Consider the following 23,220-nt stretch of genomic DNA (forward strand, 5'->3'; position numbering starts at 1 on the left):
CAGATGCTGTCACAGCCAGGGGCCGAGGGCCATTTAGTCCTGAAGCCAGGAGTTCAGAGCTCGGTCCAGCTTAAACCAGAGATGCAGGTTATCACACAGGCTTCCAAGCAGGGCTTTAAGTGGAAGGAAAACACTGGAGGGGTCTCTCAAGCGGCGTGGCCAATGTAATTAAGGATGTGGGTTAAAAACACGTAGGCTAGAACCCTGTGCTTCGCCGTAGTGTGCTGCCCCACTGGTATTTTGCTGCTTCTGTCATTGCTCCAGATAAATAATACAACAAGTAACAACCTTACAACCACAAAACAGGACTATTGGCTTTGTCAATGGTTGTTAGTTCTGAAATGATGAGACCATAAAACAACTATAACCAGTAGATGCAAAGAAGGCGTGGCTGTGAAAACAACACATGAAAATATCGCGAAGGCAGCTTCGTGATATTAACAAGGAGGTGCAGCGATAAAAAAAATCGCGCTACCACGGCCTTAATGCTGGAATTTTTACGTCTGTTAAATTCCAGACTAAGGCATACTAATAATGGGAGGTGGATTATGCTGATACGACCACAGGGTCGTATCAGCAATGTTATCGCTGTTTTCCATGGAACATCGCTGGAAAACCAGCGATGTCCCATGGTAAACACCGCTATCGCTGAAATATTATCGCCATAGCGCTATGTATTGTTAATATAGCGTTATCATGGCGATAATTTTCAGCGATAGCCGGCGATAATATTTCTACCGCTATGTGGGGCCAGCGATAATTATCGCTGGCCCTTGTTAATATGCCCCTGCGTGCGCATCACGTGCCACTAGACTTAGAATTCAAGGTCTCTGTTAGGAGCTGATGTGATATAATTTAGGAATTGGCCCCCAGCGCGCATTACCAATTAAACTGAAACTAAGCACTGTTTCAGCAGCAGAAAGCGTCGTCTGGAAGGAACACAATCATATGTAATCTTTCTTCTGATTTCCATGTTGTGATGTGTTCTCAGTCTCGGACACGTCGCCCCCACAGGGCAGCTTTTAAAAACAAGCTCTCGCCTTTGGCAAAGGCAGCCACTTGTTTATAATTGCATCGCGCTTTCACTTTAAGTGAAAGCGCAATGCAAAAATAAACACGGGGCTGCCTTTGCCAAAGGCGAATGCTAACAAAAAAGTGCCTAGCGGCGAATTAGGAGACACTGTCTCCCGCCGCCAGTAAGAGATCCAATCCCTCTGGGCGTGGATCAAAGGAGTCAGGGTGGCAACAAACACCGATTGGCATGCCTTCAGTGCAATCATTGCACTGCCTTTGGCATAATTTGTGACCCCAACCGACGCACACAAATCAAAGCTGAAGGAGGAGCTGGGACGAGGCTTCTGGAATCGTATCGATTCCAAGAAGCCTGGTATGACGAGGCAGCGCATGCGCTGCTTACGTCAGGCCGAGACCTAATAAACTAAACTGGGGTTAATCCCAACAGCGAACAAATGGAATTACTTTAAGCTAAAAGACTGGTGGGGAATGAAGAATTGTTTAAGAAGGCAGACTTTGCAAGTAAAACTGGAACTACAAAAGGTAGAAGTGCAACTCAAATGCTCTCAAACAAATCTACAACATAAAGAAAACATCTAAATGAAAGAAGTGAAGAGATGGTGGGATGCTTCTTCATTGAAAACACACAGTGATGTGAACAGACTGCCAGGGGGCTAGAAGATCAACACTGTGCAGCTACCAAGGTACAGGCCCAGAGGTGCTGCAGGTGTGAGTGAAACAAGCATGGAGTCAAACATGGAGCTTCATGATTATAGAGTATAAGACAACCGGTCAAAACTAGAAAGAAATGGACACATTGAAGAATGGATTGCCATGGATATCCGATCAGGAAATGACACCTTAAAAACATACACGAATAAACGGTTGGAGCAAGATGAAAGGGAAGTAATGCAAGGTAAGGAATGGTAAACTGATGAGAAATAACTGGGTATTTTGCAAAAAGGCTTCATGGTTTTGGCAAAGGGAAGAGAGTTGGAAATGAGTCTTACAAGAGGCTCCAAAGTCGACTCCTAAAGATGAACAATCCTCATGCACAGGTTGCACGAAAAATAAAAAATAAATGTATATTTAGATGAAGTTATACTGTCCAGTGAACGATATGTGGAACAGGAAATATGAATGATTGACCCAGAGGGGGGCCAAACAAAGAGCAGAGTGAGAAGAAAGACCAAGGGCACTAAGAGGGGACAGAAGGAAAGAAACAGCAAGAGAAACTAAGAGTCACGAATCTGTCTAAATGTAAGTTACCAATTCATAGCCACAATATATTATTAGAGAACTGAGGACCTAACAGTGATGCAACTCTTACATGAATTAAACGAGCAAAAAGTTCAGAAAGACATATCAAAAACTGACAATGAATTTCTTCAAAGTCTTTAAATAACCAAAATGACAACTCACTTTAAAAGTAAAGACAAGATTTAGAATTTGCCCGAATTTGAAATCTGGCAACAAAATGTATATTTTCTATGACAATGAGATCAAAAAAGTGAATAGCATAACAAAAAGAGGGAACAAACCGGGCCTGTTGGACTTGGCCCTTTTTGGCAGGCTCACCCCTGAACTTTTTGCCTTAAGCTCTGACATGGTGGTAGTGGTTTTAGGCCTCTAGGCACTTTAGCACTGTGGTCCAGCGTTAAGTGCGTGCACTCTCTGTGTACGTGTGGTGAGATGGGCCTGCCCTCCCATATAAATGCATGGGGGTAAGTGTGTCCATGGTAATTCCTGGTATGAGAGGAGTGCAGGGTCGAGTTTAGTATGTACGAACTCGTGAGGATAAATTCTGCGCAATGGTGTGCGCAGATTTATGGTGACTGGTGGAGAAATGCCGCTTTTAGAATTTGGCATTTCTGTGTGCTATGTGTCTGCCTGCCTGATGTGAACTGCATGTCTGGCTTGTGATTGACAGGAGCTGAGAGGTGTGGGTGGCTCCAGGACGGGCAGGTTGATCCAGCGCTAGGCTGAAAAGGACCCCTGGAGGAAGAGTGGTGGGAGCGGTAATCCCCTGACCCTGAATAGGATGGTGCTTCCCTAATGAATGCTGGCTTCGCCCCCCTGTGGTGTGTCTGATGGCGAGCCCCCACCGGACAAAGGGGAAGAGGAGCTTCCAAAACAAAGTGCTCCAAATCCCCCCTGAACCAGTTGCATCTGGTTCCCCCATGCCCTGCACTTTAGACAAGGGAGAAATGGTGTATAAGAAGTGGCTGTGACCCCATGATATTGTTCAGTTCTGGTGTGCTGATCCTGCTGGGGCGTGCTACTGATGGGGCCCGGGGGGTGGGGGGGGGCTGCCAGGAGGGTTTGCCTCCCTGGGCCCTGCATTGCCCCTCTAAGGACTTATTCTGTTTGCTGCAGGACCCTTTGCCAAGGAGGTGTGGCTCCCAGCGCCTCGTGAGCGCTATATTTTAATTGCCCAGGGGAAGAGACGAGCGGGGGCTTCGCAGTGGGGCGCTGCAGCCTATCTTGAGGGAATCCCGACGTAGGGATTCCCCGGCGTTTTGCCCAAAACCGAGTGGTAGCCTACCCCGCTTTATGCATATGGAACTAGTGGGTGCCCACCCCGCTTATGTGCCTATTTTAGGAAGCCTACCCCGCATTGCCGCTATTTTTATTCTGACCGGCGGGTGCCCACCCCTGGCATGCCTGACTGGAGGCGTGCCCAACCGGAAGCAGTACTGGGCTGGAAGCAGAGGGCCCTCGGAGTACGGCTGGAGAGCGGGACGGTGTCTCGCGGATTCCCTCCGCGGCATAGGAAGAAAACAGAGCCTTTCATGTTCCCTGGGGTCAGCATGAGCCTCCCTGCAACGAGCAGCCCCGGTGCTGATGAGAGAAGTGCCGGACGGAGGCGGGAGTTAGCTGATGCCAAGCGGGGCTCCCATGAGAGGATGGAAGCCCCGTGTATCCCCGTGTGATAAGAGGAAAAGCCTGCCCCGCAGTCCGGTGAGTGAAGAGGGCTGGAGGGGAGAATGAGGAGATTGAGGCACAGAGGTGCCAGGGCCTATTTGTCATCAGCGGACCCACCGTTGCGGGCCACTCCAACGGTGGGGCATCTTTTGTTTTCAGAGCCCGAGTGGCTCCAACGAGGGGAGCACATAGTTGGCAAGGGCCCGGAGGGGCCCGTGTCACCCCCCCAGAATACCGAGGCACACTGTCAGTGCCTGGGCGGTCCCGCCAGAGAGCGGGCCGCCCCAACGATGGGAGGTATGTTTTTACAGCACAGTGGGGGTCCAGAGGGCACAGAGGTGTCGGGCCCCCCCTTTAGGAAAGTGCCACAACTGCGCCGCACCAGTACGGGCAGCTGACGAGAATTGAGCACAATTAATTCAGAGTCCCTGAATGGGAGGGGCATAGAGGTGCCAGGCCTCTACTTGATCCACTGCTGCGCAGCACTTAGTGCCAGCTGCCACGTTTAGGCCACACTTCTTTGGGGGCATGTTTTGAGAGATACGAGTGAGATGCACACCATGACACGCTCTTGGATATTGCTGCATTGGCAGCGCGCCCTGACATTTTGGACACAGGGCATTTGAGCCCCTTTGCAAAGGCCAGTTGGCCGGGGAGGTCAGTGATTTATGCGATATTAGGAAATGCGATGCTTTACAATGATTCATGCCTCTAAATGCGTTTGGGGATGAGATTATGTGTGTAATGTGTTTATGCCAGTGAGATTATTTCCTACTGTGAGAATACCCCTAATGTGAGTGATGCTTAGGAGGTTAGGGTCTAAGATGTTAGACTGATGAGGTTGGCGTACCATGGATTTGGCGCCTAATGTGATATTGTGCAAAATGTGGTTTATGTTACAGGCTGATGCTGAGTACAGTGGTTACCAGTAATTACTGGTTGTACGTTTATGATATGTCTTACTTGTACCAAGTTCACTTTGTGATGGTTCTGACAGTGGTCCAGTGGGCCCTGCCAGGTGTAATTAATCCCTTGTAGATATGACCTAGTGCCAGGTGGCACAATGTATATTATGTGATTACTATTCTAAAGTGATGTAAGAATACAAAGGCTATTTTTGATATAACCTTGTGTGGAGTTCCTTTTGTGGTGTGCCTGGTATGTTGTTGCTGTGTGCGTGTGCAAACGCTTTAAACATTGCCTCCGGGATAAGCCTGACTGCTCGTGCCAAGCTACCAAGGGGTTGAGCAGGGGTTATCTTTGGCGTGTAACTCCCTTGCCCTGGCTAGAGTGGTGGTCTCTCCCTGGCTTTGGCGCAAGCCCTAGCCAACCAGAAATCCCACTTCTAACCGGGCCAAACTGAAAATTTCACAGGATAAGAAAGAGAAGCCTTAAAATAATGGAAGAGGATAGCCGAACCAATAGAAAGGCCCTGGACATGAAAAGAGCGAAACACGAAAGAAGCGATGAACCGACTGGAAGATGTGAATCGCTATAAACGTGATATGTAAGAATCTAATGGAGGAAACGAAACAAAATCAAGAACTTATTAATGAACATGAAAGCGCATTTCCCACAGTAATAAAATACCCATGTCACCAATCCCCTCCCTCCTCAGGGTGCACTGAAGCTTCCAGTCTGCTGAGTGGCCTCTGGGAGTCTTCATGTGAAGCGACGTTTGAGGAAACATTGGTGTCTGGGGCGCATCTAAGATGAGCTACAACCACCATCCAGCATGGCACAGGAGTGAGAGCTGCCAATGTTTCTTAGAACTGAGAGCTCTCAGTCAAAGAAACCACATGCGGGTGTCACCGGGAATGCTGCAAACACGCTTTTTGAACCATGTATTTGTATTCACGGAGGGTCTTTACCTACCGACTTGTTGCCAAGTGAGGGGTCTCACCATCACCGCCAGCTGTGTGACTCCCATAATGGGCTAATGTGAGATGGACATGGTGTGGAATAGACCAACTGAAGTATGTCCAGGGTCACTCTGACATGTGCCATTCTACGGTTTATGAGGCTTTTCCCCACATATTTATGAATGTGTCTCATTTGCTACATAATCCATCATCTACTACATAATCTGCAGATTTTAAGAAAACATGTTTCTAGCTCAGAATGATCAAAAGTTACTAAAAATGTTGTGACGTGTTCATACGCAGTGGAAGGCCCTTCCCAAAGTTTGTGGTCATGTTTCAGTGGCCTATTTATATATTTCATTGCTAAACTCATACTAGTGAGGTGAAATCTCTGTGCAGACAGTATTACAATGCCTAAAAATGACACAACACATATGAGAAAATATGCTGGATTATTTGGCTTTTCTTGCAGCATCATTTTGTCAACCGTGCTGCCCATTTGGTGTTGTCCTGCCACATAATTCCAGTGGCCCTGAGTATATCTAAAGGTCTGAATGGGTGACACCAAGATCTGCCCACCTCCTCAGCCTGTGTGCAGCATGAAAGAACTATTATATAAATACCCCACTAATAATGGAAACAGTAGGTTGGTTTGTAAGGCATACTGGCATGAATGTGTAACAGAATTAAAATAAGTGTACCCACAAATAGTGGATGAAATTATACAATTAAAAACTGTTAAGGCCTCCTCAATTGGTCCTGGTGAAAGCTAAGTGACCCTGAGAGGTGAAGGTATCAGTGCTGCTCTCAGCAGAACTGGTTAGGCAGGGGAGGCGCCCGGGATCTCTGCATTTTACAGTCTAATAGTATCCCGGGTATGAGGAGAAAGACAACGACAGACGGGGAAAGGTAGGAGTATGCGCAAGGGGGAAGAGGTGACTGGTGAGAGTAAAGGGTGGGGCAACCCTTTATACTACAGCTCTTCAGGTGGTAACTTGCACCTCAAACGGGGGGCCAGCAGGAGGGGAAAGGAGCGACAGAAAACACGAGCACTCATTTGGAGTGATTAAACACAAATAAAAAAGTAATTCCAAAAGTGGGAGCAGTGGATGGACACAAGTACCTGGCTCATGCTCTAGGGGAGGGCCAAACACAAGAAGAGGCATGACGCATGCATGCCATGACAAACAGGAATGAAGCATAGGAGAGTGATGTCGAAGCGAACGTACGGTAGCTGTCGGCGGTCTGTAAGCCCACTGATGAAACAACATGTCTCGCTGAGACAGCGCATGCGCAGCCTAACCGAGACCTAAAAAGTTGCTGATCCACCTGAAAGCATCTTAAAACCCAAAAGCGATTTCAAAGAAAGATGTCTACAACAGTCTCTGAAATGTAGACACACACAATAGTAGCTTTTTAGGTGTATATATTTATGCATGTGCCTTATCAATGCTGCTGAAATTCACTCACACACACTCTCGCATTCCGAAAGATTGATGATGAATGAAGTCCTTTTACATGACTGAATGCTCCATTACATGTTTGAAGAGTGGCAGCAGGCTGGCCATTAATTATGTAAAGTGATGTCCCTGGTTTCAACCAATAACGCCAATTCCCATGCACACAAACATGGTGCAACTTTGCGCACACACTCACTCGCCCATACACTCTCTCTTTGACACACACTTAGGCACACATGCACTTCAAACATACCCACTCACTCATTCACTCTCAGACACTCACACTTACACACACATGCATTTCAAGCACACCCACTCACCCATTCACTCTCTCTGTGACATTCACACTTAGACACACATGTATTTCAAGCACACCCACTCACTCTCTTGTTGACACTCGCCCTTAGGTACACATGCACCTCAAACACACCCACTTACTCATTCACTCTCAGACACTCACACTTAGATACACATGCTTTTCAAGCATGCCCACTCACCCATTCATTCTCTTTGACACTCACACCTAGGCACATATGCATTTAAGCATGCCCACTCACCCATTCGCTCTCTCTTTGACACTCACACTTAGGTACACATGCATTTCAAGCACGCCCACTCAACCATTCAATCTCAAAACACTCACACTTAGACAGACATGCATTTCAAGCACACCCACTCACACTTAGGCACACATGTACTTCAAATACACCCACTCACCCACTCACTCTCTCTCTTTGACGCTCACACTTAGGTACACATGCACTTCAAACACACCTAGTCACACTCTCATGCCACATTCTCGCTTATTCCTCATCAAGAGAGAGAAGCAGTGATGTGAGTGTATGGTGTGTAAATGTCTGCAGCGGGTGTGCATATGTGAGTGTGGTTTGAGAAAGTGCAATACACTTGGTGGAGACAATCACAGTCTGGTTCTTCCCCCTCCTGGGCTGGGGTGGGGAGGGAATGGCCAAGACCTAATGATGGGAAGACTGTGGCATCTCCACATGTGAGAGTTATGTTTGAGCATAGGACTGCACGCTACATGGGAGTATGTGTCACATAAGAGATAAGTACCTTGGCATAGAAGTAAGTGCCTGCTGATGCGAGGCTGCATTCAAGCGTATAATCACATCAGGGTGTTCTTGGACACAAGATGGCAGTTTCTGGGCACTGGAAGGCAGTAACTGTGATTCCTAATAGCATCCTGGGCAAGTCACTGGCTGTGACTGGAAACATGATGATCTTAACTCCTACATGTATTGGCAGTGCCAGGGCATTTGAACTTGCATTTGGAGGGATGGTGACTTTCCTAGGCTTAAAACTGATATAAACGAGTAGGGTGTGGCTTGCTGAGAGCTGCACTAGAGGTCAGCAAGTAAACCCATAATCCGGCATCATCCGTGGGCAACTGGGGCGCTTGTCAGTGCCAGATCATATCAGAGTGCGGCGGCGTGTCGATCGGACTTGAGGCAGCCTCCTAACAGTGCCGTGACCCATGAAAACAGCGACCTGAGACGCTCATCCCGACGAAGCTAAGATGGCGCCTGCCAGAGATTGAAGCGGCGGCTGCTAGCTCCTTTTAACGGCGGCTGCACATGGTAGTGCCGAGGCGTGCCCTTTCTACAGCAGGTCGGAAGTGTGGGACTGCGGTAGGGCGGCCGGAGGCCAGACGCCGCGAGTCATACTGGAAGTGAGCCGTGCGACCCGGAATAGATAGAGGACACCACGGGGCAGATGTCCAGATTGAGAGGTGTGCCTTTCCTCCGGCAGACTGTGAGTGCAGGACTGTGGGGGCGCGGCCGGAGGCAGGACACCGCGAGGAGCATAAAGTGTGGGCCGCACGGCCCGAAGCAGAGTGTGGACCCCTGGAGGCGATGGCCCAGATCATCTGCGGGGCCTAGTGCCCATACAGTGCGAGCACAGTGCTCGACACAGCGGGGAGCGGCCGCTCGTGATCGGAGCGTGGGCCCCCCCTTGACGAAAAGTGGGTGCCTAGATCGGCAGTGTGGAGTGGCCTGACTAGGGAGGGGGTAGGAGCCGCACACAGGGACAGATCGGCCCGGGGGCTTTTGCATTGGACATACCTGCCAGACTGAATCTCTGAAGCGTGGGTTTGAAGCGGAGGGAAGGCCTGCCTCGTTGGGACATCGTGAAACTAGATAAAGCCTAGACTCTGCCCCCTGCGCCCTGCCGTGCGCAGAGAACTCCCACAGGGCCCGGCCCCCCCGAGAGTACAACAGTAATTACAGGGTCCACCTCCCACCACACCCAGGCTGGACTCTACCGCGGGTGGCACACCCCGAGCCATGGGCCAAAACAGACTGACAGGCCAGGGTCAGTCCAACCAGATAGATATGTACACGTGGTCATGGGGAGAGAGGAAGGAGCTCCGGGTGGGAGCCAGCAGGAGGATCCTGTCGACAGTGGACCAGACCCCTCATTGAGGGACATCATGGCAGCTATTTGGGAGCTCTGCGGAACCCTGGAACCCAAACTGGATTCAGTGACAGAGGAGGTCAACCTATTGCGTGAGGACTTCAGGAAGATGTCGGAGAAGGTGGCAGTGGCTGAAACAGGCATTGGGAGTCTCCAGTCCAAAACAAAAAGACTCGAAGAACAGGTTGCTGCCCTAACTAAAAATCAAACAGACATCTATGCCCGGCTTGAAGATCAGGAGGGGCGAGTCAGATGCAAAACATCCACGTAGTGGGGGTCCCGGAGGGAATGGAGGGGCCATTCACAGACAGGTTCATGGAGGATCTGATATTGAACCACCTGAAACCCAAGCGCCTGTCCAACTTCTTCTCAGTCGAGCAGGCCCACCGAGCGTTTGGGGGTAAGCCTAAGCCTGGGGCCCCCCCACGTACTATCATCGCCCGTATACTGAACTTCAGAGTCTGCGATGCCATGCTGCAGGAGGCGCGGATGTCTGGCGATCTCCAGCTTGAAAATGCCACAATTCGCTTTTTTCCAGACTTCACTCTTCATGTCCAGCGCCAGCGACGGTCCTTTGATGGTGTGAAGAGAGCCCTCAGGGAACAAGTAGTGAAATACATTATGCTTTTCCCTGCCCGCCTCAAGATCCTGGACGGCAGCAAGGCATACTTCTTTGAGACACCGGAAGAGGCCAGCTACTGGTTGGAGGGTTGGCGGACAGTGGGCAGGAAAGGCGGCCCGCACAGATCCGAACAGCGCCATAACGGACAGGACACTGAGCGAAGAGAGACCTATGTCTGGCAGCCAGGGACATGAACGGAGAGTAATTAAGTGATCTGGGGATGGGTTTGTTATTGAGTGGTTTTCCTTCCTTAACATCTTGGGGGCTGCCTGGGTTCTGATTTATGGGCGAGGTCAGTGTCCCGAGGAGTTCCCTACGATATGGAAATCAAACTCCCTCGCAATGATCTGCAATAATGTAATGCTCACAATGGTGGTTTGAGCTAGCCGGGGGTGGGACCAGGGGGCTGGCATCGGGTTGCCCTAGTACAGTTATCAATGTGGGTGGGACATTCGTTAGTTATGTTTAATTCTTCTGGCTGACTGCAAGTTCATGTTTCCTCGCCAATTTTGATTGTGGGGTTGATGGAGCGACAGGCACTCTGCAAGTTTGGAAGGTGGGAGGTTGGGGACCCACTGAGCAGGGAGGCAGGGTGGAGAGAGTTGGGAGGGGGGTCTTGTTTCAGGGGTTGGTATGTTTTGCTCTAGACCAGCTTAGTCCTTTTACATGTGGGAACTTGCCTAGCGACACAGTGGGGCCGTGTGATTATCTGAAGAAGGTGAGCCTCTCTGACACATATGGGTGATCCAGCTAATATAACAATATGGACGTGGAACGTGAATGGGCTTGGTAACAAGATCAAACATACATTGGAACTACAGCACCTTAAAAGGTATTCACCCGATGTGGTTCTAATTCAGGAGACACACCTGCGTGGAAATAGGTGTAGGGCCCTGAATCGTTTTGGTTATAAAATGGTGGTCCATTCGGGGTTCACGTCTGGATCACGGGGTGGGCATTTTAGTCTGTAACACCCTACCCATTGGTATTTCGGGCAAATGGACTGATGATGCGGGTTGTTTGGCCGCGACAGCGGGCAAATGGGCGGGGGCGCACCATAGTCTTGTGCTCCTGCTATGTTCCGCCAGGCCTACACTCCTAGACTCTCCCGCGGCTGGGATCCATCCTGGCAGATCTTCCACTGGGGGTCCTCCTGGTGGGTGGCAACACTAATGCAGTAATGGACGCAGACCTGGACCGTTCTAGAGATGGGTTGGGCTGCAGGGGGGAGCGGGCCTGGATGGCTTTGTCACGGTCATGGGACTTAGCGACCTGTGGCGCACTCACAACCCTTCACATAGACAATACACGTTCTATTCAGCTTGACATGGGTCCTTTTCATGACTTGACCACTTCTTCACCCGCACTGACCAGGTGGGCGACTTTGCTGAACCCCAGATTATGGCCCGTGGGATCTCCAATCACTCCCCAGTCAGCGTCATACTTAGGGGACCGGTGATCGACAGGGCGTCTTTTCCGAGGATAGATCCGTGGCATCTCCGAGACCAGACCATAGGGGATAAACTCCGGAAGGGCTCTCAGCTCTACTTTGAGGAAAACCGGGGCTCGGTTGAGTCCCATGTAACATTATGGGAAGCATACAAAACAGTGCTGAGAGGTGCCCAGAAAAAAAGAGGAATCCCTACAGATCAGTCAACTAGAAAACGAAATTGAGCAGCTGGAACGCGATGTTAGCATTGCCTCTTCTGTTGACCTCCGCCACAAATTGATACTCAAACAGAGAGAACTTTGAGCCCTGGCTGAGGGGGAGGCACGAGCCTATGCTCTCGCGTTCGCGGGAGCGTTCCTGGGTAGCTGAAGGGCGAGACGTGTTGGGGTCCCTAGTATCCACCAGCACAGGCAGCGGAAGCGTTAGCGACCCACTTCAAAAGGGTATATTACCCGGTTTGCACCAGGACCGAAAACGATTGCGCAGAGTTCCTACGGGAGTTTGCGCTGCCCACGCTGTCCCAAGACCAAAGAGACCGCCTTGATGCAGATTTCACGGGGGAGAAAATTGGGAATATCCTCAACTCCCTCCAGTCTGGGAAAGCGCCTGAACCCAACGGGCTTCCAGTAGAGATATATAAACGACAGGCAAACGTCATTATCAACCCCCTTCTTCAGATGTATTCGAAGGCGCGTGAGTTAGGTAGGTTCCCCACTGATCAACGTGAGGCCACGATCGTGGTCATTCATAAAGCAGGGAAGCCGGCAGACCAACGTTTCTCGTACCGCCCCATTTCACTTATCAACGTAGAGGCCAAGGTCCTGGCCAAGGCTCTAGCGGATAGATTGGTGTCTGTTATTCCTGATATGGTGCATGTTGACCAATCATGGCTTATGCCTCGTAGGAGCACCCTGAACAATGAAAGTGTAGATTGCGTGCACCTTATTAGGAATTTTATCTGAATCTCTATTCATATATTCAACTATGTTGCGTGCACTTGTGACCTATGTCTGCCTGAACATATGTGTCTAAATGCCTAAGAGGGGCCTAGTGCCACATGGGCTACCTGGTCTCACTTGTGCACAGCTTTGGGGGTAAATACCACTGCCTAATCTGATTAACATACAATTATTACAATTCATCAATTGTTTTTGCAATGCATACATTTAATCATCATTATATATTTTCAAAATTATTTTCATGGATCATACAATTGTGTTATGTCATTAAATCATAATGATACATATGTTCCAAACTAAAAAACATAAATAACAAAATCCAGTTGTGCCAAAGCTCAATGCATTTCGGTACAACCTGTCCCTTCTTCAGGGGACATTGATCTGTAAAAGAACATATATAATATAATAACAAAGTATTTTTCTCACATACAGTGGCACTTATGTATAATCATGATTGACAAGATAGTTCATTTGTTCTATGTATATCATTAACTTATTATTTGAATTCAAAGTTTGTATACCTTTAGTTTTCGCTTTCAAGATATTTACGATTTTACCTTTACGTATATAATCCTTTGAAATAGCCATAACACTGTGTTTGCTTCTTATTTACATCGTGATGTGGCTAAACATACTGGGGCTAATTAATTGTATTAATCTGTGTCAATCAGCAAGTCAACTTACTTGTAAAATATGAAGAGATGAACCAAGTCTCAAGTGCAACGATAGGCGATTCCTGACCATCTTGGCTATCAGAGTTGCCTTCAACATGCTCTCATCACGTTCTTTTTATAAACATATAACCGTCGTACCTTATATCAATCAGGGACTTCACGTCTCTAAAACTCCTGTAAACTCGATTAAAGAATTTCTTCACAAACATTGCACCATCCATAAAAGAAACAACGGAACCTACATTTAAATCGAAGAGTACATTCATGGCTCCTGCATCACATAAGACACTAGACACATTTGAAATCCTAGTGAAGAAAGATTTGAATAAAATCAATTACGTCAAAGCAAGTAAAACTAAGAAGAACATGAGTCCTGCAGAATACAGCACGCTAAAAAATCTAGCAAACAACTAATTGATTACTTTTCAAAGAGCAGACAAGGGTGGAGGACTTGTGATGATGGATACACGTTTCTATGAAGCAAAAGTCAATGCTCATGTTAACGATACCAACATATATGCTCAACTGGAGACTGATCCCACTGTAGAAATAAGTCAATTATTGGAAACTATATTAACTAAAGCAGTTGATTTACTCCGCATTGACGACACTATCAAAAGATATTTGACTACACGATACCCCAGACGGCATAAACTATATATGCTCCCGAAGGTCCATGTAGTCCTATAGTTTCTGGATGCGTTTCAATATTTGAAACTCCAGGACGGTTCATAGATGCTCATCTACAACCTTTCGTGAAGAACTGGGAGACATATATAGAGACATATATAGAGGACACCAATGATTTTTTGCGAAGCCTTCAATCACTCAAAGAAGAAGTAAGTGAAGAATGGTACCTTTGCACCATTGACGTGGTCGCATTATATACTTTAATCCCGCTTGCACAAGGCTTAGAGGCCACAGAATGGGCACTGTTAAGACAATCAAGTTTTGACAACCGAAATTGTTTTGTGATTGAGCTACTAGAATTCTGTTTCCAGAACAGCTACTTCGAATGGAATAAAAAAAAAAATATTTACAGCTCAACGGAACTTCAATGGGCTTTCCCGGAGCCCCCACCTACGCAAACACATTCATGGCAAAATTTGAATCAGATTATACAGCATGGAAGGAGGGGTTGATCTTCTTTAGACGTTTCTTCGATGACATTTTTCTAATATGGAAGAGCACAGAAGAAAGACTGATTGAAAACATCACTAACCTGAATCTCAGAAATCCTAGAATACAATTTACTTATACCATCAAGAAGAGCGGAATAGCCTTCCTAGGCACAAGGATCGAAATAGAATCGAACAAAATAGTCACAAGATTATACAAAAAGGAAACTGATCGAAATAACGCACTTCAATTTCAAAGCTTTGACCCACCATCATTGATAAAGAATCTCCCATATTCACAATTTCTTAGGATTCACCGGATTACCACCAACACAGACACCAGTATAAAAACTATGGCAACACAGAAAGAAAATTACATAGCCAGAGGTTATCCGGAAAGATTATTGGAAGCTCTCTTAAAAAGAGCCAGAGACCGCGCACAAGAAGATCTCCTGTCAAAAAGCATTAAACAGACAACTAATAGAATAGTATTTGTAACTAGATATTCGACTGTATCAACAGAAATAAAACACATTATTCTCAAGCGCTGGGAACTCCTCATGGAAGAATCTGACTTTAATGGCATATACAAAGAGAAACCACTGTGTGCGTTCACGAGAGCCCGAAACTTGAAAGAAATCCTATCCAATAAAAAAACCAGGGTCATAACATCTAAACCTGGAACAACGAAATGTGGAAACTGCATTCACTGTAACAATGCCATCATTGGAGACATATTGTTACATCCACTAACAGGCGAACGCATCAAAATTAAACAGGCTTTTGACTGTAATTCAACCCAAGTAGTCTACTCAATTAAATGCCCTTGTGGGTTATTATATATTGGTAAAACAGACAGAAAAATGAAGACTCGGCTAACAGAACATAAAAGCCGCATCAGAAATAAGAACACCTCAAGTTTAACTACACACTCGGAAGAAGCTCGACATACAATAGCGCAAATCAAATTTAAAATAATTGAACATACCCCTCTACGGGAAGGGGTGGACATGTCGAAAGTTCTACTGCAAAGAGAAGCTTATTGGATCAAAAAACTGAACACGCTAATGCCATTCGGATTGAATGACAAATTTGACATGTCATGCTTTCTAAAATTATTACATAACCCACTTATTTAGACACCTCACCAAAAAAAGTATACTACTACTAAAAAGTATGTTTTTAAATGAAAACATTAGACAGAATAGAATTTTGTAAAATTGCGGCCACTTTCATGTTTTCCAGATATGTAATTATCAATGTTTTGTGATGTTTAAGTGTTTAAACATTCAGAACTGGCTCAATCACAAATACTAGACGGCTAAAATGCAATTAGAAATGAAGTTGTAACCATTAAATCATGTAAAGAGATATACATCATAGTAACGTCAGGCAGCTTCGAACATTACAACCTAAGCGGTACACCCAGGAATAGATCGTGCATAGAGCACACCTCAAGTTATTTACATAACCAACAGACATTTTATTGACTCTTCAAAGTGTAAACATTATTGAAGATGTGATTAGTTTTAAAAATAGTCTTATAGACCTCTATATACATTCAGCAAACTTTAAGATGGCGCCGTTAGCATGTAGTAGTCAGTAACGTATTCGTGCGAGAGTACGTGAGTTTGTAAACATGGGAACATTCAGTACACTTTGCAAAATATGAGCAGAGAGATCTCAAGGAATCTATTAACTGCGATATTATAGTATACTTTCAGTATACACTCTAAGGTGGCGCCGAATGTCTATCAGATGAATAATATAATCACGTGAGCATGTAAATACGGAAGCGTTAGGCATAGAGTCACTGAGAGCGACGATACAGGGACCGGTAGCAGTCGGATTGATGCACGGGAAATTGATATAACTTCTGCGGTTGCAATTCCGGTAAGGAAAACTATGAGACCATACGTAGTAGAAGCAGCTAACGTTGGGGGCCACAATTGCTGATCGTTCTCTTTATACTTCATGCAGCACCGCAAAAAGAGAAAATCGACGACACAGAAGCTATTTTTAAACGGTATGGACAAATTTCAGTTGTATGTTCAAGATGGTCAGATAGCAAGTGCGAGCGTTTTAGTAATTTCATTCCGTTTTATACACAGTTTTGAGCGGGAAGGTGGCGTCGGGTTTTTCAGGAGTTTTCAGGAGTTTTAAAGATGTGAAGTCCCCGATTGATATAAGGTACGACGGTTATATATTTATAAAACGAACGTGATGAGAGCATGTTGAAGGCAACTCTGATAGCTAAGATGGTCTTATTTTTTAGGAATCGCCTATCATTACACTTGAGACTTGGTTCATCTCTTCATATTTTACAAGTAAGTTGACTTGCTGATTGATACAGATTAATACAATTAATTAGCCCCAGTATGTTTAGCCACATCACGATGTAAATAAGAAGCAAACACAGTGTTATGGCCATTTCAAAGAATTATATACTTAAAGGTAAAATCGTAAATTTCTTTAAAACCAAAACTAAAGGTATACAAACTTTGAAATTAAAAAATAACTTAATGATATACATAGAACAAATGAACTATCTTGTCAATCATGATTATACATAAGTGCCACTGTATGTGAGAAAAATGCTTTGTTATTATATTATACATGTTCTTTTACAGATCATTGTCCCCTGAAGAAGGGACAGGTTGTCCCGAAATGCATTGGGCTTTGGCACAACTGGATTTTGTTATTTATGTTTTTTAGTTTGTAACATATGTATCATTATGATTTAATGACATAACACAATTGTATGATCCATGAAAATAATTTTGAAAATATATCATGAAGATTAAATGGAATATATGCATTGCAAAAACAATTGATGAATTGTAGTAATTGTATGTTAATCACATTAGGCAGTGGTATTTACCCTTCTAGGAGCACCCGCCATAACTTGCGGCGTCTGTATGGAGTACTCTACAAGACCGAGGATGTGGGGAACACACAGACGGCATTGATGACGTTAGATGCATCAATGGCGTTCGATAGCATTGAATGGCCCTACCTGTTTATGGTGCTCCAGAAACTAGGCTTTGGCCTGATCTTCTGTAGTTGGGTGCGCCCTTCTATATGAGCAACCTACAGCTTGGGTGAGGGTCAATGGTACTGTATCCAGGGTCTTCCCTCTTAGGAGGGGTACCAGGCAGGGTTGCCCCCTGTCCGCCCTCCTTTTTGCCCTGACTCTGGAGCCGCTGGCTTATTGGGTCAGGAGAAACAGGTCATTCTGGGGTTTGGCGCTGACCAACAAGTGGGAAGAGCATATTTCCTATACGCCGATGATGTTGTGTTATACATGGCAAGACCGTACCATTCGATAGCACAGGAGTTACACCTCTTTGAGTTATTCGGCAGCGACTCTGCCTACACAATTAATTGGGTGAAGTCAGTGATCTTCCCACTGTCGGGCCCTCCCCCTCGGATCCCAACTAGGTGTCCCGCCTCCGCGGCGACTGACGGGTTCAAGTACTTGGGGATATATACGTCACAAGAGATAAGGAGGAATTCTTTGCTAGAAACCTCGAGCCCCAACTGGCTCGCCTTGGGGCTGCCGTGAGTCACTGGCGATCACCGCCTCTCTCCCTCATGGGCCGGGCGGCATTATTTAAGATGCTTGCGCTGCCAAGGCTCTTATACATCATACAGAATACACTGTATCCTGTCCCTCCGGGTGTATTTACACGAATATCACATGCGGTACAGACATTGCTGTGGGATGGTGGGAACCCGAGGATAGCGCTACACAAGCTTACCAGAGGGGTATATGATGGGGGACTGGCGCTTACAGACATCAAACTGTATTATTGGGCCTCGCAGCTCCAGGTAGTCAATGACTATTCACGGACCGTTCTGAACCTGCTTATAGAGTGGATAGGATGGTCATGCCGGGGGGAAACTGCGAGCCCCTTCTCTATGCCCGGAGACCGTGGAAGGAGTGGCCTGCACACACAAGGGTGGTAGTTCAATGTAGGAGAGAGGCAAACAAGTTCCTGGGGTGGACGGACACACTGACTGGTAGAACCCCTCTGTGGCTCGGAGATCAATTGAGAGAAGTGACACAGATGAACGGTTTCAGGGGGTGGAAGCTAATTGGCATTGAATATTTGGGTGACGTATGGAAAGGGACTGACCCCGATCCTTTGCTTATCTCAAGAAGGAATATAACCTCCATGACTCACAACATTACCACTACATACGTCTCATACACGCCATACACTCATACATACAGAGTGGAGCATCAATCCCGGAACACTCCCCCATGGAAGATAGGCTGCTCCTGGACCCCATACTAGAAAAACCCACATCCACCATCTACCGCAAGCTCATAAACAATATGCCAGACCGCTTGGTGGTGCTTCGGGCCGCATGGGCCCGGGACATTGGTACTCTGGATGACGACGACTGGCAAGATGCCATACAGAGTCCGCGGGAAATAGCAATCCGTTCAAGGTTTAGGTTGGTGCAGTTAAAGATCCTACACCGCATATACTATCCTCGTACACAGCTCTACGCTTGGGACAGGAGTCAGTTGGCCCTCTGCGTGAGGGGTTGTCAAGGGGACGGCACCTTCTACCACATATTATGGGAGTGCCCTGAGATTGTTCCCTTCTGGACCAGGGTCACGGACACTATGTCTGCTGTAGTGGGCGACACGGTTCCGATGGAGCCAAAGTGGCTGTTGCTAATGATTAAAGGTGACACTGACTGGTCCAGGTATATGGGGATCTGGCTAGCATTGGCAGCGGGGGTAGCGAAAAGAAACATTGCCAGTGGGTGGGGGTCACAGGCACCTCCGCAATGGGAGCAGTGGAGGCGGGACCTTGATTGGTGCCAAAGGGCCGAGAAAACTATATACAGGAGTAGGGGCTGCACTAAGAAATGGAGGAAAGTTTGGGGGCCTAGGTTGAAATACAGAGGGTCAGAGAGAGAGTCAGGGAGTAACTACAATAATTGGATATCCCACTTGTGTCCTTATGTGTCTTCATTTGTTCCGCACAATGCGATTCCCTGACATGCTTTTGGATACTGTCTGTCATTGTATGGTACTATTTGCTACGTTAATAAAAAGAATTAAAAAAAATAAAACTGAAATGAACAAGACAGTGTAATCCTCAGAGGAGCAGATGTTTGCTGCTTTTACTATTGTAAACATATATATAGAATATATAGCTGTATGAATGTGTGCTACTAAGAGTGAAAGCACAGGCTCTCGAGAAAGCAGCTGTTTTTGTGTTTAGATATGTGTGTGTGTGTGTGTGCGTGCGTGTGTGTGTGTGCGTGCATGCGTGCATGTGTGTGTGCTGAAATGAGTGTCACAGGCAAACGTGCCTACTACAAGCTAGCAATGTGCACTCTCTGTGGCTCTGAAATACTAACACAACTGCTCTTAAATACAAATGTTAGACTGGTGTGAGCACAAGACCCACCTATGGGATCTGAAATTCAGACACATATACATAGATAGATCCTTTGAGGTTGTTTGAAGTGTTTCTACCCTATCCAAAGAGGCACAAACACACCTTGAGTAAGTGTAACTGGTGCTCGTCTAAAGCGCTCCCGAGCTGAAGGGAAGAAGCGTTCTGCGTTTCCACCATTATCAGTAAACAATTAAAATAGAAAATGCAAGAAGAAAGCGCTTTAAAATGTGCAGTGATCCCTGACTAATAAGTACAGTAAACAAACACAGAAAGGCCATGTTACCAATGAATACAGATGACTGTTTCCTCTTTGGGTACAGTGCCCTGGCCTTTACAGACTCTTAAAGCATGGACAGATGGGCAGGATGTTTCTTTTGGAAGCCAGTGGGAGTCAGTGCCACGGCAGGGACCCTTTGGATGTTCAATCCCCGCTTACTCAGCTCTGGATAGTGTGGAAATCGTCATTGAAAATTGTCATCAACAGCACACCTGGATATTCCCTAAAGGAACTCGCAGATGAAAGAAATGGCGGCTTCTGCAGAGCGCCTGGTCAGCAGGAAACTTAAAGAGGGTGTAACATGCATGCCCTCCTATTCTGCCCCACCATCACCATCACATTTGCAGTTGCTGGAATTATGCATTTGAGAACTCTCCCAGTGATGCACCTGAAATGGGAGGGGGGGGGGGATAAGGGTGGAGGGGAGATAAGGTCTAAGATGAAGGTGCACTGAGCTCTGCACCCCCGTCTGTTCATCCTTATCGAGAGGGGGGAGAGCACAGCCACGTCACACACCAGCAAGGTAAGTGGGCTCACCCTCCTCCACAACTCTCCTGGCTGCTCTCCACTTTAGGTCATGTTGTGGTAGATGCAGCTGTTTTTTTGTTGTTGTGGACTCAGCTCGTACTTGGGCTCTTAAAGCCAAGCCGGACCCCTGGCTCAGCTGTGGATCAGCTCTATCCATGAACAGGCTCGCGGACGTCTAGATTTTACTATCCACTTTCTGCTCATTAAAGTCTGCCTGATGCTCAACATGCTTTCAGAAACTGGGGTCACACAAAATTAGTTAAAATATGTCTTTTGTGGGGAGGGACAAAAAGGGTTGTCTAAAATTTCAGAATAAATGGCATTTACCATTTCATAGAAACTAATTCATAGAATGTCTTTTTGATCGAAATTGGCCTGTGCTTGCCTATTGATTATTGTGTAAATGCAGTGATTGCAGACCTTGCTTTCAGAAAGTTTTGTCTGGGGTAGTCATTCCAGGCCTTTACTTCAGGACATACTATTTCAGATTTGTCAAACAACCTCTTCTGAGGGTTTGAATTCGCTGACCCCTCACCACCCCTTAACACCATCAATCCCTGCCCCCTAAAAACTCCTCACCATAAGTACACCCATCCCTGAACCCTGAAAACCCTTTCTACCCCAACAATTCCCCTATCGCTGAATCGTAAAACGCCTCACCACCCCTAAACACCACCCATTTCCGAACCCTAAAAACATCTTTCGATGCCAAAACGTTATCCATCCATAGCCCCTCAAAACACTCACCACATGCAAACTCCACCCATCTCTGAACCTTAAAAAACCCTCAGTGCTCTTAAATGCCATCCATGACCCCTAAAACCTACCCATTCCAGGACCCTAAAAACCCCTTTCTTCATCTAAACTCCACCCATCCCTGAATCTTTAAAACCTGTCACCACCCTAAACTCCACCGATCCAGGAACCCTAAAACCCCTCAACACCACTATGCTTCACCCATCGGTAAACTCTAAAAACACCTTACGCCCCTAGTACTCCACTTATCCATAAACCCTAAGGAGACTTCCGCACCCTAAAACTCCACCCATTCCTGACACCTAAACGAAGAGTCACCAACCCTAAATACCACCCATTGCTGAACCCTAAAACCCACTTTCTATGCCTGAACTCCAGCCACTCCTGACCACTAAAATCCCTCATCACCCCTAGACATTACCCATCTCTTAATCCAAAAATCCCTCACCAGTCCTATTTTACGGCCACGTTTAATGTAATTTGGGATTTTTCCCTAAAATGATCTTTTCCTTTAAAATGTTTCCTTTAAATTTTGATTTATTTGTATTCCCTTGAAAACTGCCTTTCCTTAAAATTGATTTACCTTGATTTGGTTCCTCCAATGTGGGTTCTCACTTTTTGTTTTCCCATTAATTCACATAAATCACCCAAAAAAACAACACTGGGCAAAGGGAGACGGAGTCAGAGGTAGTGATATACAGGCAGGAGAGAGGTGGAGATATACAAGCCGACAGAGGTGACTCGAGAGAGAAAGTTCACTCCAGATGAAAGATGGGGGCCCTGGACAATTGCTCACTTTGCCCATGCTTTAAAGCGTTTCTGCTTCTTTGGAGGCCCATCTCTGTCCTTGTGATGCAGCACTGGCCTTGACTGGGCCATCCTGGACCTATGTTGGACCCCCCTGCTTTAAATGTCCATATCTGTGGCCATGCTGCTGCAATGGCTAGCATCGGGCCATCCTGGACCTATGTTGGACACCCCTGTTTTAAAGGCCCCTGTCTGTGCTGCTGCACTGGCCTTGACGGGGTCATCCTGGACCAATGCTGGACACCCCTGCTTTAAAGGCCCCCGTCTGTGCTGCTGTAGTGACCTGGACTGGGCCATCCTGAACCCATGTTGGACACTCCTGCTTTAAAGATCTGTGTCTGTGCTGCTGCATTGGCTTGCATCAGGCCATCCTGAACCTATAATTGGACACCCCTGATTTAAAGGCCCGTGTCTGTGTCTGTGCTGCTGCACTGCTTTGCACTGGGCAATCCTGAACCTATGTTGGACTTCCTGGATTTAAAGGCCTGTGTCCGTGCTCCGGCTGCTTCGTTGGCTTAGACCGGGCCATCCTGGACGCATGCTGGAAACCCCTGCTTTTAAGACCTGTGTTGCTGCATTGGCTTGCACCGGGCCATCCTGAACCTATGTTGTACACCCTTGATTTAAAGGCCCGTGTCTGTGCCTCAGATGCTGCACTGGCAGGACTGGGCCATCCGGGACCTATGTTGGACACCCCTGCTTTAAAGGCCTGTGTCTGTGCCTGTCCTGCTGCATTGACTTGCACCGGGCCACCCTGGACCTAAGTTGAATACTCCTGATGTAAAGGTCTATATCTGTGCCCATGCTGCCGCACTGCTTGGCACACACTTCATGGCATGAGACTACTATGAAAATAAACATTCCTGGGCAAGTCCAAGGGCCCTAAATTAAGAAGTCGGTTTAGTT

The 23,220-nt window shown here is 46.7% G+C and overlaps 1 protein-coding gene and 1 long non-coding RNA gene across 11 annotated transcripts in view; one reads left to right on the forward strand and one right to left on the reverse strand.

Annotated features, from left to right (window-relative positions):
- The window catches only part of OBSL1 (obscurin like cytoskeletal adaptor 1), a 685,475-nt gene that overhangs the window by 431,179 nt on the left and 231,076 nt on the right, over positions 1-23,220 (reverse strand). The window lies entirely within an intron of this gene.
- LOC146859460 (uncharacterized) lies at positions 16,333-19,629 on the forward strand. Of its 2 annotated transcripts, XR_014979774.1 has the most exons (5): positions 16,333-16,413; positions 16,501-16,546; positions 16,632-16,710; positions 16,796-16,847; positions 17,151-17,288. It is a non-coding gene; the product is annotated as an uncharacterized LOC146859460 (long non-coding RNA). The 2 variants fall into 2 exon arrangements; XR_014979773.1 differs by having other exon boundaries at positions 16,407-16,546; positions 17,151-19,629.

This window comes from Triturus cristatus, chromosome 3_2 (genome assembly GCF_964204655.1).
Source record: "Triturus cristatus chromosome 3_2, aTriCri1.1, whole genome shotgun sequence".
In the NCBI taxonomy this organism is placed as follows: Eukaryota; Metazoa; Chordata; class Amphibia; order Caudata; family Salamandridae; genus Triturus; species Triturus cristatus.